Here is a 12,440-nt window from a genome sequence, read left to right on the forward strand (position 1 = left end):
CTCATATGCTTATGGAACCCCCATCTGCACATCCATAATAAATTTGGTTGTTTTCTCCTGTTAATCCATCTCATGCTAATTTGATTATTATTCCAGCCAGAAGAATTTAGAAAAGTGAGAAGAAAATCCTTTTTTCTTACCCCACAGAAGGGAGATGAGTTACTAGTAGGAAGAGCCTGGAAATCCTGTGTGTTCCCAGCCTGGAAAAGCTGGTATATATACCCTGGGGCCTCCAATCAGCAGGCATTTGGTGGAAGAGCAGCATCAGTATCACCTGGAAGTTTGATAAAAGTGCGGAACTCTGCCCCAGGTGACTCCTCTTCACATTAGAGTTTGAGAAGCATCAATAACATCTGGATGCATTTGAATGGTGAAAGGCTTCAAAGAAGGGTTTTCCACTTTGCCAGAATGGATTTAACTGCCCCCTTTTCTGGATTTTGGTTGGGTACTAGTCATTCTTGTGGAATATAAAGGATCACATAAGGTTGGACCAGCAATTATACTAGATCAACGTTCAGACCTCTAGAAGTGTCTCAGCTAAGAAGGAAAGACATGTTATCCTAACAAGAAGTAGATAGTCTTTGTTCCATTTTAGAGATAAGGAAATTGGGGCTCAGAGAATTTGTCCAAGATCATCCTGCCAGTTGAGTGGCATAGCAGAGATCGAGCCCAGGTCTACCTAAAGCCAAAGCTCATGATTTTTCATAGGAATGATGCTTTGGTGATTATTATTAGTTATATTCTTTTTATAAACAGCACTCTACATGTCTTTCCCTTTATATTTACTAGTATGTCGTTTTTCCAGGATAAATTTATATAACAGCATAAATTAGTGCTATTTTTCATAAGTGTTAAATTTAGTTATTTGGAGCTACCAACCACTCAGTTCCCCTTCAAGCAATTTTCAGCATAACTGCCATGGGGAAGGGGAAGGAAACAGAAAGTCGGTGACAGAGCAAGCGTTCCACTCCGGAAATGACCCCAGAGGAGCCTGGGCTGTGCCAGAAAGAGGAGGGAGATAAAAGAGCTGAGGACTGGAAACCGGAAACAGGAGAACTGTGTAAACAGATGATTCTGTCACCTTTGGCAGTTCTGCCTTTGTCACCTCCTTCTGATCAACTTCCCACACTCCACACAGAAGGGACTCAAAGTGTCAACAGCAACAAAGTCAGTGCCACAATATGGGACACCCTCGCCAGAAAGGATGTGGGGTGGTGCTCTGAACATGGCCACAATCCACAATTTTATGACATGTCATAAACGCTTGTGGAATGTGAACTTTTCCATGCCCCTCCCTCCAGCAAAATGGGGGGTAAAAAGAGAGAGGGGGAAAAAAGATATGGCGTTGAGAGATGAGAATGTGGCAACCTGGAGCCAAAGGTTATAAATGGCAACTCTGGGCCTAAAATGAAGATTGCTATGAGGTTTTCCATTATTTTATGATAGAATTCTAATTCTCAATTAACTTTTTTGAAGTAGACCAGTCCTACTGCAGTTCAAAAGAAAAAAAAATAGTATACTGTATATTGAGCTCTACAATATTTATTTCCCCCAATTTTATTTTTTAAAATACTCACCTGAGGATTCTTTTTCCTTTTTTTTTTTAAAGAGAGAGTGGAAAGGAGAGAGGAGGGAGACGGAGAGAGAAACATCAATTTGAGAGAAACACATAGATTGGTTGCCTTCTACTCCTGCCCTGACAGGGGCCGGAGATCAACCTGCAACCAAGGTATGTGACCTTGACCAGAAATTGAACCTGTGGCTCTTCAGTCCTCAGGCCAATGCTCTAACCACTGAGTAAACCAGCTAGGGCTCCCCCAATTTTATTTTTTAAAAATTCAAAGCCATAGAAAAGATGAAATAATAATACAATGAAACTTTTGTACCCTTTACCTAGATGTAACAATTATTAAGATTTTGCCATATTCTCTTTCTGTTTTTGGTAAATTATTTTCACAATTCTAATCCCTAAATATAAGCATGTATATCTAAGAACAAAAACATCCTCTCTATATATACAATACCATGATCACATCTAAGAACTATAACATTGATTTAATATCATCTAATACTAGTATACAGATCATATTCAGATTTCTTCAATTGTTCCATATATAGTCTTTATAGGTTTTCTTTTCCCCCTTTTTTGACCCAGAATCCAATCAAGCTTCATGAATTTTATTTGGTTGTAAAATCTCTTAAAGTCTTTTTAATCTATATTAAAAGAGTCTGCTTTCCCCCTCATTTCTCACCACATTTCAACATCTAGGGAACTTTTTTTATTTCTTATTAATACAGTATTTATTTGTCTTCCTTTTGTCAAACCCTGAGCCAACCACTTTCCCCAGGCTGCCTAGGGAGGTATAGGAAAAGGAACATACAGGGCAGACAAGACACGGGAAAAAGAACTATGGGAGGTGGAGACAGCTTCTTCACATGGCGAAGAGGATGAGAAAGGCCACCATCAGGCAAAAGAGCCCCATGGCCTCTGAGAGGGCAAAACCCAGAATGGTGAAGGAGAAGAGCTGTTGCTTCAGAGAAGGGTTCCTGGCATAACCAATGATGAGGCTCCCAAACACAGTCCCAATTCCAGCCCCAGAGCCTGCCACCCCTACTGTGGCAGCCCCAGCCCCAATGAACTTGGCTGCTGTGTCGATGTCCCTTGAAATGGCACTGGTTTGGAAGCTGCGGCTAGAAATAAGCGAGGTCAGGGGACGTGGGGCTGCCAAGCTGCTGAGGATCTCATCTGTCAGTGTCTCTGGTCCTTACAGCACCACTGCAGACATTGACGGGCTCAGCTGAGAGGCGCTCCTGACCAAGGAGGGGGTGGAGACAAACTTGGTGCAGGCATACATTTTCAGGGGATGAGGGGAGCTGCTCCCAGTGCAGAGAAGCTATTTCTTTTTTAGAGAGGGAGGAAGGGAGAGGGAGAGAGAAAGAGAAAGAAACATTGATGTGAAAGAGAACCCTCAATAGCCTGCCTCCTGCATGCCCCCTACAGGGGATGGAGCCTGCAGCCCCAGCATGAGCCCTGACCTGGAATGGAACCGGCAATCTTTCATTGCATGGGACGATGCTCAAACAATTGAGCCACATCAACCAGGGATTGGGTATTTTTTAAATTAAGTTTATTGGGGTGACATTGGCTAATACGATTGTATAAGTTTCAAGTGTACAGTTGTGTAATACATTATCTGTATATTGCATTGTGTGTTCACCATAGAGTTTTTCTTTTAGGATACATCACAGTCTAGATTTCACTACTTTTCTTCTGTATAATTTGTTTTATATTTATATTTATTTAAACCTATAATCATTAAGCCTGATTCTGGGGAAGAAGATGGCTACCATGAGCCAAACTTCTCGAAGGTAAACCTTGAATTAAAAGCCTTTAACTACACTAAGTGCAATTATCTAGAACCAAGGAGGGCAAACTACTACTTCCCTGGCAAATCTGGCCTGCCTAATTTTCTAAATAATGTTTGGTTGGAACTCAGCCACAACCTCTCATTTATATATTTTCTATGGCTGCTTGGCTGCTTTCTTGCCAAGAAGGCAGAGATGAGTAGGTGTAGCAGAAGCTGGGTGGCCTGCAAAGACTGAAAAATGTTTACTGTCTGGCCCTTCATAGAATAAGTTTGCTGATCCCTAATCTAAAACAAGAAATACAAATTTTACTTCCTTCTTTGACTTTTAGTCAAGGCATGGTTCAAATACTATCAAGTAGATCTTACAGATTCCCTTGATAATTTTAACAGTGGGGAAGTAGAAAGAACAACATTTATCAAGATTATTATTCTTGATTTTAAATATTTCTCCCTTTTAAAAACTCTTTTCCTGGCCCTATGATGACCACTTGGATTTAATCCAAACTCTTCAGTCTGAAATTCATGGAAAGGCTCTTCACAGCCTGACTCTTGGCACCATTTCCTTTGTCATATTTGTTCCCCTGCCTTCTAGTTCAGTGGTTTTCAAACATAAGGATGTAAAACACACACACACACACACACACACACACACACACACACACACACACACACACACAATCACTCAAGGGGCATGTTTAAATTGCCAACTATCAAGTCCTACCTCCAAAGATTTGAATTAAGAAGGTCTGGGTTGCCCTGCTGGGTGGCGTCGACCTATGAACCAGATCAGGGTTCAATTCCTGGTCAGGGCACACGCCTGGGTTGCGGGCTTGATCCCCATCAGAGGGTGTGCAGGAGGCAGGCGATCAATGATTCTCTCTCATCATTGGTGTTTCTATCCCTCTCTCTTTCTTCCTCTCTGAAATCGATTAAAAAATTTTTTTAAGAAGTTCTGGGGTGAGAGGCGGTAATCTGCAATTTTTACAAGTACTCCAGATCAATCTAGTGCAGGTGGTCTGAAAACCACATAGTGGAAATCACTGCTTTAGCGACAGCAAAGTATTTGCATTTGGCACCTCCACATCTTCCATACCCCTTCCAACAAGGGTGCTTGGTGAACCCTTCCTTCCTCTTCATTCAAGGATCTGGGCAAATGTCTGGGTGAAACTCCTTTAATGCTCTCCCTTCTGGGCTCCCTCATAGTACATTCACTCCAGCCTGATAGCATAGAAATGTACAGATATCTATTATCATTTCTCTCATTACATTATTGTGATTTATCACCGGCCAATCTCAGGGAGTTTCTTGAGAGCAAGAAGAGTCCCAGCCACGTTTGCACCCAAATCACAGTCTTGCACATAATTAACTTGGGATAAATATTGAAATCTATGCTTGACTGAATAAGCTGATTATTTGAAGCTATTGACATAAATTTTATTACATTGTAGATGTTGGTAACTTAATTAGGTAAGCTCTCTCCTTTATATGTGTTATATAAAATATAGTATTTATCACCTAATTCCTGAAAATGATTTGACATTAAAAGACACCACTGAGGGAATGAAAAGAACAGCCAGACTGAGAATTTATTCCCAATTACTTGTATTTGACAAATGAGTCCAAACAAGAATGGGCTAAAAGCTTCTATAATTTAATAAGGAAAAGAAAAACTACCTAATTAAAATATACAAACAAAATATTTAAATAGCCACTTTATGAAAGAGGATACCCATATGGCTAACAAGGATATTAAAAGGCACTTGACATACTTAGTTATCAGGAAAATGCAAATGAAAACCACAATGAGATTCCACTATACACCTACTAGAATGACAGAGTTGGCAAGGATGTGGAGCAACTGGAACTCTCATGCATTGCTAGTGGGAGTATAAATTGGCAAAGTTATTTTAGTAAACTGTCGATATCTATGAACTCTAAATACACACCTATTCTATAACCCAGCAATTCCACTCTTAAGTATACACTGAAGAGAAATAAGGCATTTGTTCGTTAAAAGACATAAAAAAGAATATTCATAGTAGCTTTATTCATAATAACCCCAAATTGGAAAGAACCCAAAGTCCATCAACAAGAGAATAGATAAATAATTGTGAAGTCCTATATAATAAAGAGCTAATATGCTAATTAGACCAAACAGCAGAATGACCGTCTGGATGACCTTCTGGATGAAGCCGGGGCTGTGAGGGCCGGCCGAGGCTGAGAGGGCCGAGACCCTTGCATGAATTTTGTGCAGCGGGCCTCTAGTATTTCTATAATGAAATACTATACAGCAATTAAAATGAATTACTAATATACCCAATAGCATGGATTGTTGCAAGAGGAATTAATGGGCTAGATTTCCCAGACAGGAGTGGAAGTGGGGTCCTTGAGTACTGCTGAAATAAACATGTTCAGAAACCCCCATTGGAAGATGGGATGTGGAAAAAGGCCTTATCGGCATGAAGTTACATTTCTCGGGTTCCAGAGTCCCCTGCCCCTTCTGCTAGTCTTGGAAAAGGTGCAGCTGTGGGGTCAGTACAGCCAGAAGCAAGGCCAGTGTCCCGAGCTTTCGTTCCATGTTGTAGCCAGGTGTAGTTCAGCATCCAAGCTAATTAAAGTCCATTAGTCTATTGTGTGGAGTCCAACATGGCCCTGGGCCACATGGGCACAGGGGAGCACATCCCCCTGCCCCAGGAGAGCCAGGAACTCAGCGTGCGAGAGGCGAGAGAGAGAGAGAGAGAGAGAGAGAGAGAGAGAGAGAGAGAGAGAGAGAGAGAGAGAGGAAGGGAACTTACTTTGCTTGAAAGTTTTAAATATTCAGGTTTCTCCTGCTTGCAGTGGCCATGCCCATTCTGGCCACCAACTCGCTCCCAGGTGTGATTGATGGGTAATCAGTTAGGCACCTTCCCAAGTCACTCAGACCTTACTGGGCATGTAAACTGCCTTTGTCCTGTCCCTTCCCCCATTGATCAGTGGGGAACAGACTTGGAGAATGTTAAAAGCAGCTTTTTGGAAAAGCTGTAAAAATGGCATGCCTATATTATTTAGCTTTCCTTTCCCTCCTTTCCTGTTAAATAATAACCAGGTTATTACAATGGCATCAGATGACTTTCACAGACATAATGTTGAATGAAAGAAGCCAGAAATGAGTACATGCTTTATGATTCCATGAAGTTCAGAAACAGGTAAAACTAATCTATGCTGATAAAAGTCACAGAATAATGGTAACCTTTTGGTAAACTATTGATAAGAAGGCATTTACAGCAACTCCTTTTTTGGGTTGCTGGAAATAGTTTATATTTTAATCTGGTGTTTCCTGGTGGATATATACGGAAAAATTCAACAAGTTATACACTTAACATTGGTACATAGTATACATATGTTAAGTTTCAATTAAAGAGTTAAGAAAAATAATCTGGGACAGTTTACATCACTTCTCTATATTACTAACTGTAGAGCTATGGGTGACAAAACATAAAACTTTGTTAATTGCTTATATCTTCCACTCCTCCCCTATACTTTCCTCATCTGGTTGTTGTAAGGATTAAATAAATGAACACAGAACAAAGAAATAAGAACAGATTATGGAATGTAGTTAGTAATAAGTAAGAATTAGTTGTTATGATGACACAGCTGTGCTAAAATGTCCATAGCACTGTAAAATATACCTGGCTGGTAGTTATATTTTCAAACCATTTTTGACCTAATGGCTGCCAACCTTTTAAACATAATTTTCTTATATAAGCTAATTTTCCTAAAAACATCCGTATATTAGAAATATCAAATGGGAAAAAATGATGGCAAAAAGTACCCATAATTCATCACTTTTTTATTTAATGAAATTACAGTTTCAGAAATATCAAATGGAACAAAACAAAACAAATTTCACCACTTTTTAAATGACTTTTTTCATCGCACAATAGGTACATGTTCCTCGATTTTCCTCTTCACTCTTCAGAGACGACTACCACCACCAGATCAGACTGGGTTTGAATTTTGTGTTAGGAAAGAAGCGTTCTGTGTATACTGTTGGTCTGAGGATGATCAATAGCAGGCAATCAGCACACACAAGGCAAGGGCTAAGTAATGCGGGTCTCCTGTGGAGAAGGTGCCTGGAATATATTCTCTTCTTGGTGGAGTCATGAGTTGCTCCTTTGTCCTTTGCCTAAACCAGCCCCTTCAGCATCACTCCTGCTGGCACCACGACGTTTGGTAAAGTAAGTACTGGGTGTGCACAGCCACAGGCTCACAGCTGAGGCTTTGTCTTTCCTCAAACAAACACAGTCCCCACAATGAGACACTGTCTGTGGGGACCAGAGGGTGGTGGGAGGATTGGCTAATTCTCTTTTCTGTCTTGCTGCTATTTGATGCTCCCTGTAGGTGACTTTCCGTAGAGGGTCCGATGAGCCCCTCAGGGCAATGCAACTTGCCTAAGGGCTTTTTTTGTAACTGAGGGTGGGAGGAGTTGGAGGGTTTCTGGAGTCTGTGGTCCCTTTTACCTAGAATCAAGAGTCCAGTTTTTCTCTTTGAAAGTATTTGATGCTCTTCTTTTGAAGTTCACAAATATTTTACCACTAGAGGCCCGATGCACGAAATTCATGCAAGAGTAGGCCTTCCTTCCCCGGGCTGCTGGCACCGGCTTCCCTCTGGCACCCGGGAGGGAAGGCTTTCCTCACAGCCCCGGCTTCGTCCGGAAGGTCATCTGGAAGGATGTCTGGTCTAATTAGCATATTACACTTCTATTATTATAGATGTTTCTAAGAGATTTAGATTTGATTTGGGGTGAGTTTAGGACTCACATAGCTTTTTCTCTTGAATTTTAAGATAGGTGATAAAATATTCTACTTTTATTTGCTCTCTTTTCCCCATTTATTCATTGCATCTCTATTCTATCATTCTGCCTTTTCTCCTCCTCAAATACCTTTATCAGTTTCTTTCATTAATTCATTCAGTGCATATTTTGTTGATCATTTACTATTGCCAGGGACTGCTCTAGGTTTGGGGATACAGTGGTGAACAAGATCAGGCATCATGTAATTGATAACCAAAGATAACCAAATATACATTTACAACACATGCACTAACATCATGTAGTAATAAGCATCATAAAATACAATACAGCAGTGTCAGTGGATGGAGAACGCTGTGTTGGGATCAGGGTGTTCACTTTAGGTACATTGGTCTGACAAGGCCTCTTCAAAGAGGTCACATTCCTTTGATGGCTTTACTTTCTCCTCAGGTCTTTTCAGGTGTTGGTGATCTGATTCTGTACCTCTCATTCTACATCCCCCTTCTTATCACATCCTCCATTCAGCCCTTTCCATGAATGAACTACTTTCCTCCCGCTTGCCCTCACTCTGGACTGCTCCTTCCTGACTGTCTCCTATTTTCTCCCCAATTATCCTGGGAGTTTCCATAAACAGCATAACCCTGTCACAAAGAATTTACGTGTGGGAGTTTAACACAGACTTCTAAGTGATTGTACTATCATGCATATGCCTTGGAAATTGCTATTTGAGAAATAATTCTAGTATAAACCAGAGGTTTCCCAACTTTTAGGTTGATGCACTGCTGTAAGTAGGGGACCAAAGGCTTTGAAAGAGAGAGGTATCCTTCCCAGCTCCTTCTGCTCAGTCCTGCAAGTGCCGCCTACGCTTATAAATATATCAGCGCAATCGAGCTTTGCCTTATTGTTTAAAACTGATTTTTAGAGAGTGAGGGAGAGGGAGAGAGAAAGAGAAACATTGATGAGAGAGAGAAACATCACATCGATAGGCTGCCTCCTGCACACCCCCTAGTGGTGATCAAGCCTGCAACCTGGGAATCAAACTGGCAACCTCTAGGTTGGGAGGAGGCTCAACCAACTGAGCCACACCGGCCAGGGTGAGCTTTGCCTTATTATGCAGCCATTTGGGTGGCTATTAAATTCCCACTTTCTGTTGAGTAACGTATATGGAAATATAGGATGGAAATGACTCCTTTTAAAAAACCCACACTCATTTTCAGTGTGACTCACATTTTGAACGGAGCCCAGACCACCTGTTGTTTATTCCTTACCATTTGGAACTCTACCTTCATTTCTGGGTTTCCTCCAGAGGACATGGAACAGGAATTTGCACTCCGTCTTCCATTTAGTAAATACATTCAATGATGGAGTGGATCCTGTGAGTTGCATCAAACAATATATAGAGGCTGAATTTCTAAATTTCTTGGCCAGACTCTTGGGACCACATACTCTTATAACAAATGGTACTTGGACCATGATTACTGTTAAAAGTATTGATGACGAGAGAGGGAAGGGCCATGCCTAGTAATGAAATCTACACAAGCTCTTCAGAATAATTTGATTTGATCCATCATTTGGAAACTGTCTTTGTCAGCTTTTAGATACCTTTATTCTCACAATGAAACGTCGTTTTTATTAGAACAGTGAACACAAACCTATTATCTATGCAGACTCAATGGCCTACAAAAAGAGTGCTTTGGACTCTAATTAAGAACAAAGCGCCCAATTACAGCAGACTGAACTTTGGAATCACACCTTTGCTTTTGTTTCATCTTGTAAGACTGAACAAGGAAGCAGTGGGAAAGGGTCAGGCCAAGTAGCTATTTCAGGATTTAATTAACGGATTGGGTCTCACAGCTGCTTTAGAGGCTGCTGAGGTTAAGCCAGAAGGAAGGCAGCACCACCGTGGTGAAGAACCTAGTTGTCGGTTTTGCAGACTCTGTAATTTTATTCTGTCAGTTCACCAAGGAATGAGCTGTCAGGTTCTGTCTACGTCCCAGCTTCTCCTTTGCATCTAGCTTTCTGCTTCCCCGCTTCAGGTTTAGCCCCATCCAGGTTCCGTGACCCATCTAGCATGGAGGCCGGAGTGTTCTAGAGCTTTGGCTACACAAAATGTGACCTGAACAGCAAGGCATAACCTGGCCCCTTGTTAGAAATGCAGACTCTCAGGCTCCCCCCAAACCTCTGATTCAGAATCAGAATCTGTATTTTAGCAAGGTCACAGGTCGGCACGTTAAAGTTTGACCAGCACTATTCCAAGGGGCTCTAGCCCAGCACTTACCTGGATGGTCACCAAACTCTAGCGAGCCTCAGAATTACTGATAGAATCATTTATACAAAAATGAACATTTCTGATTCCCACCCCCCAGGGATTTGACTCAGGGAGTCTGGGTTTGAAATCTCTCCTTTTGGGGGGCATGTCCTGGTCTGGGTGTGAGCTCAGCCTCAGTCCTGACAAACGGGCTTCTACATAGTCTTGTGTCTTTGTCACAGTTCTTTAGCTAGTGTCCCGTGTTCAGTGTTTGCTTTAAAACGTTTATCATTGACTAGAGGCCCGTTGCACGAAGATTCGTGCAATAGACCTTCCTTCACCTGACTGCTGGCACCAGTTTTCCTCCGGCACCGGGGACCCAGGCCTTGGCTCTGGCCACCCGCTGATCGGAGTGGTGGGAGGCGTGGGGAGTCCCGCCGCCCGCGCCTCCTGCCGGCCCGATCAGCCGCCCCGGGTCCCGCTGCCGCACCTCCTTCGTCCCCCCTCAGCGGCGGCCGATGGGGTGGCGGGAGGCGCAGGCAGCGGGACTCGCGCAATTGGGGGTGGGGCCGCCATCTTTGCTGGGTTAATTTGCATAGCGCCCTGATTGGCTGTGGGCATAGCGAAGGTACGGTCAATTAGCATATTACTCTTTTATTAGGTAGGATGGCTTCAGAATTTCTATGCAAAAAGATGCTGGTACAGAAATCTGGTTTGAAGAAGGCCTGATGCTTTTGCTTAGCACTTTTCATAGGGTTGAGGAAATATCAGTTGCCCAAACTAGAAACCAGAAAGAAAATTAATGGAGATTATTGGGGAAAACCATTACTATTAATTAATACCACTCTCTCCCCGCTAGGCCTAGAGACCTTCTCCTGAACTCCAGATTTGTGGTTGGAGTCCTTTAATCACAAACATTAGAACCAGTCTCTGCCTGACAACATGGAAATTTATTAGGAAGATGTCAGGTGGCTCAGAGAACAATAAGAAGTCTATAGAACAAGGCTCATAAGTGGATAGGAAGCATGGCAGATTTAGGGGGTCTGGGGAGCAGGAGCTTCTCAATAGTTTTGTCTGGGAGCCAGCCCTGACAATAAGTTCCAATTGTTTCCAATCTTTTTGTTACTTTTCCTAAGATCCAAATCCCAGGACAGGAATAGATGGCCTGACTTGGAGAGGGGAGGGTTGCCCACTTTGAGCAACACTCTTAACAGACTGTATCCAAAAGGAAGGGTAAGAAAGGGTAATTCCTCGGTGGAGACGGGGCTTCTAGAACAGATGCCCGGCAGTGAAAAAAGCAATCAGCACACTTCTATGGCTTCGCAGACTGCACAAGAAGTAACTTCCGGGAGTAGATTTTTTAATCTGTTTGGGTTTTTATTGTATCCCATGTGCTTAGAACAGTGCCTGGCACATGGTAGGTTCTCCATAAGCATTTGTGGAAGGAATGAATGACTAGAGAGGTTCTATGGCATCATGGTTAAGATGTAGCTTCTGGAGTCTGGCTGCCTGGGTTCAGAGCCCAACTCTCTTATTTCCAAGTTGTGTTCATCTTGAGTGGGGTCTTAACTTCTTTGTGCCTCTGGGCTTAGGTTTCCTCATACCTAAAGTGGCAGTGATAATAAGGGCCATTTCATCGGGTTGTCGCTAGGATACACTTACAACTTAGAAAGTAGTTAGGGTGAACTTAGAACAGTGCTTATTATGTTGGCTATTGTTTCATCTATTGCTGTGTAACCAACTATCCCAAACCTTAGTGACTTAAATCAACATTTTATTTATTTGCTCATGATTCTGTAATTTGGACAGGGCTCATAGGGGACAACTTGTGTCTACTCCCTGACGTCTGCTGGTGCTGGAACATTTGTGATATCATCTTGGCTCACATATCTGGCACCTCAGCAAAGATGGCTCACATGGTTGGGGGCTGGCTGGAGGCCTTGTCTAGGATTGTCTATCTGGGACCTTGCTTCTTGCTGTCAGCTGGGTTCTCAGTTCTCCTCCATATCGCCTTAGGGTCCCTCCTGCCCTGTGG

At 42.4% G+C, this 12,440-nt stretch overlaps 1 pseudogene; it reads right to left on the minus strand.

Moving 5' to 3' along the window:
- Positions 1–2,280: 2,280 nt before the first annotated feature.
- LOC103287913 (ATP synthase F(0) complex subunit C2, mitochondrial-like) lies at positions 2,281–2,888 on the minus strand (annotated as a pseudogene).
- Positions 2,889–12,440: the final 9,552 nt, after the last annotated feature.

The sequence above is a fragment of the Eptesicus fuscus genome, chromosome 2 (assembly GCF_027574615.1).
Source record: "Eptesicus fuscus isolate TK198812 chromosome 2, DD_ASM_mEF_20220401, whole genome shotgun sequence".
In the NCBI taxonomy this organism is placed as follows: domain Eukaryota; kingdom Metazoa; phylum Chordata; class Mammalia; order Chiroptera; family Vespertilionidae; genus Eptesicus; species Eptesicus fuscus.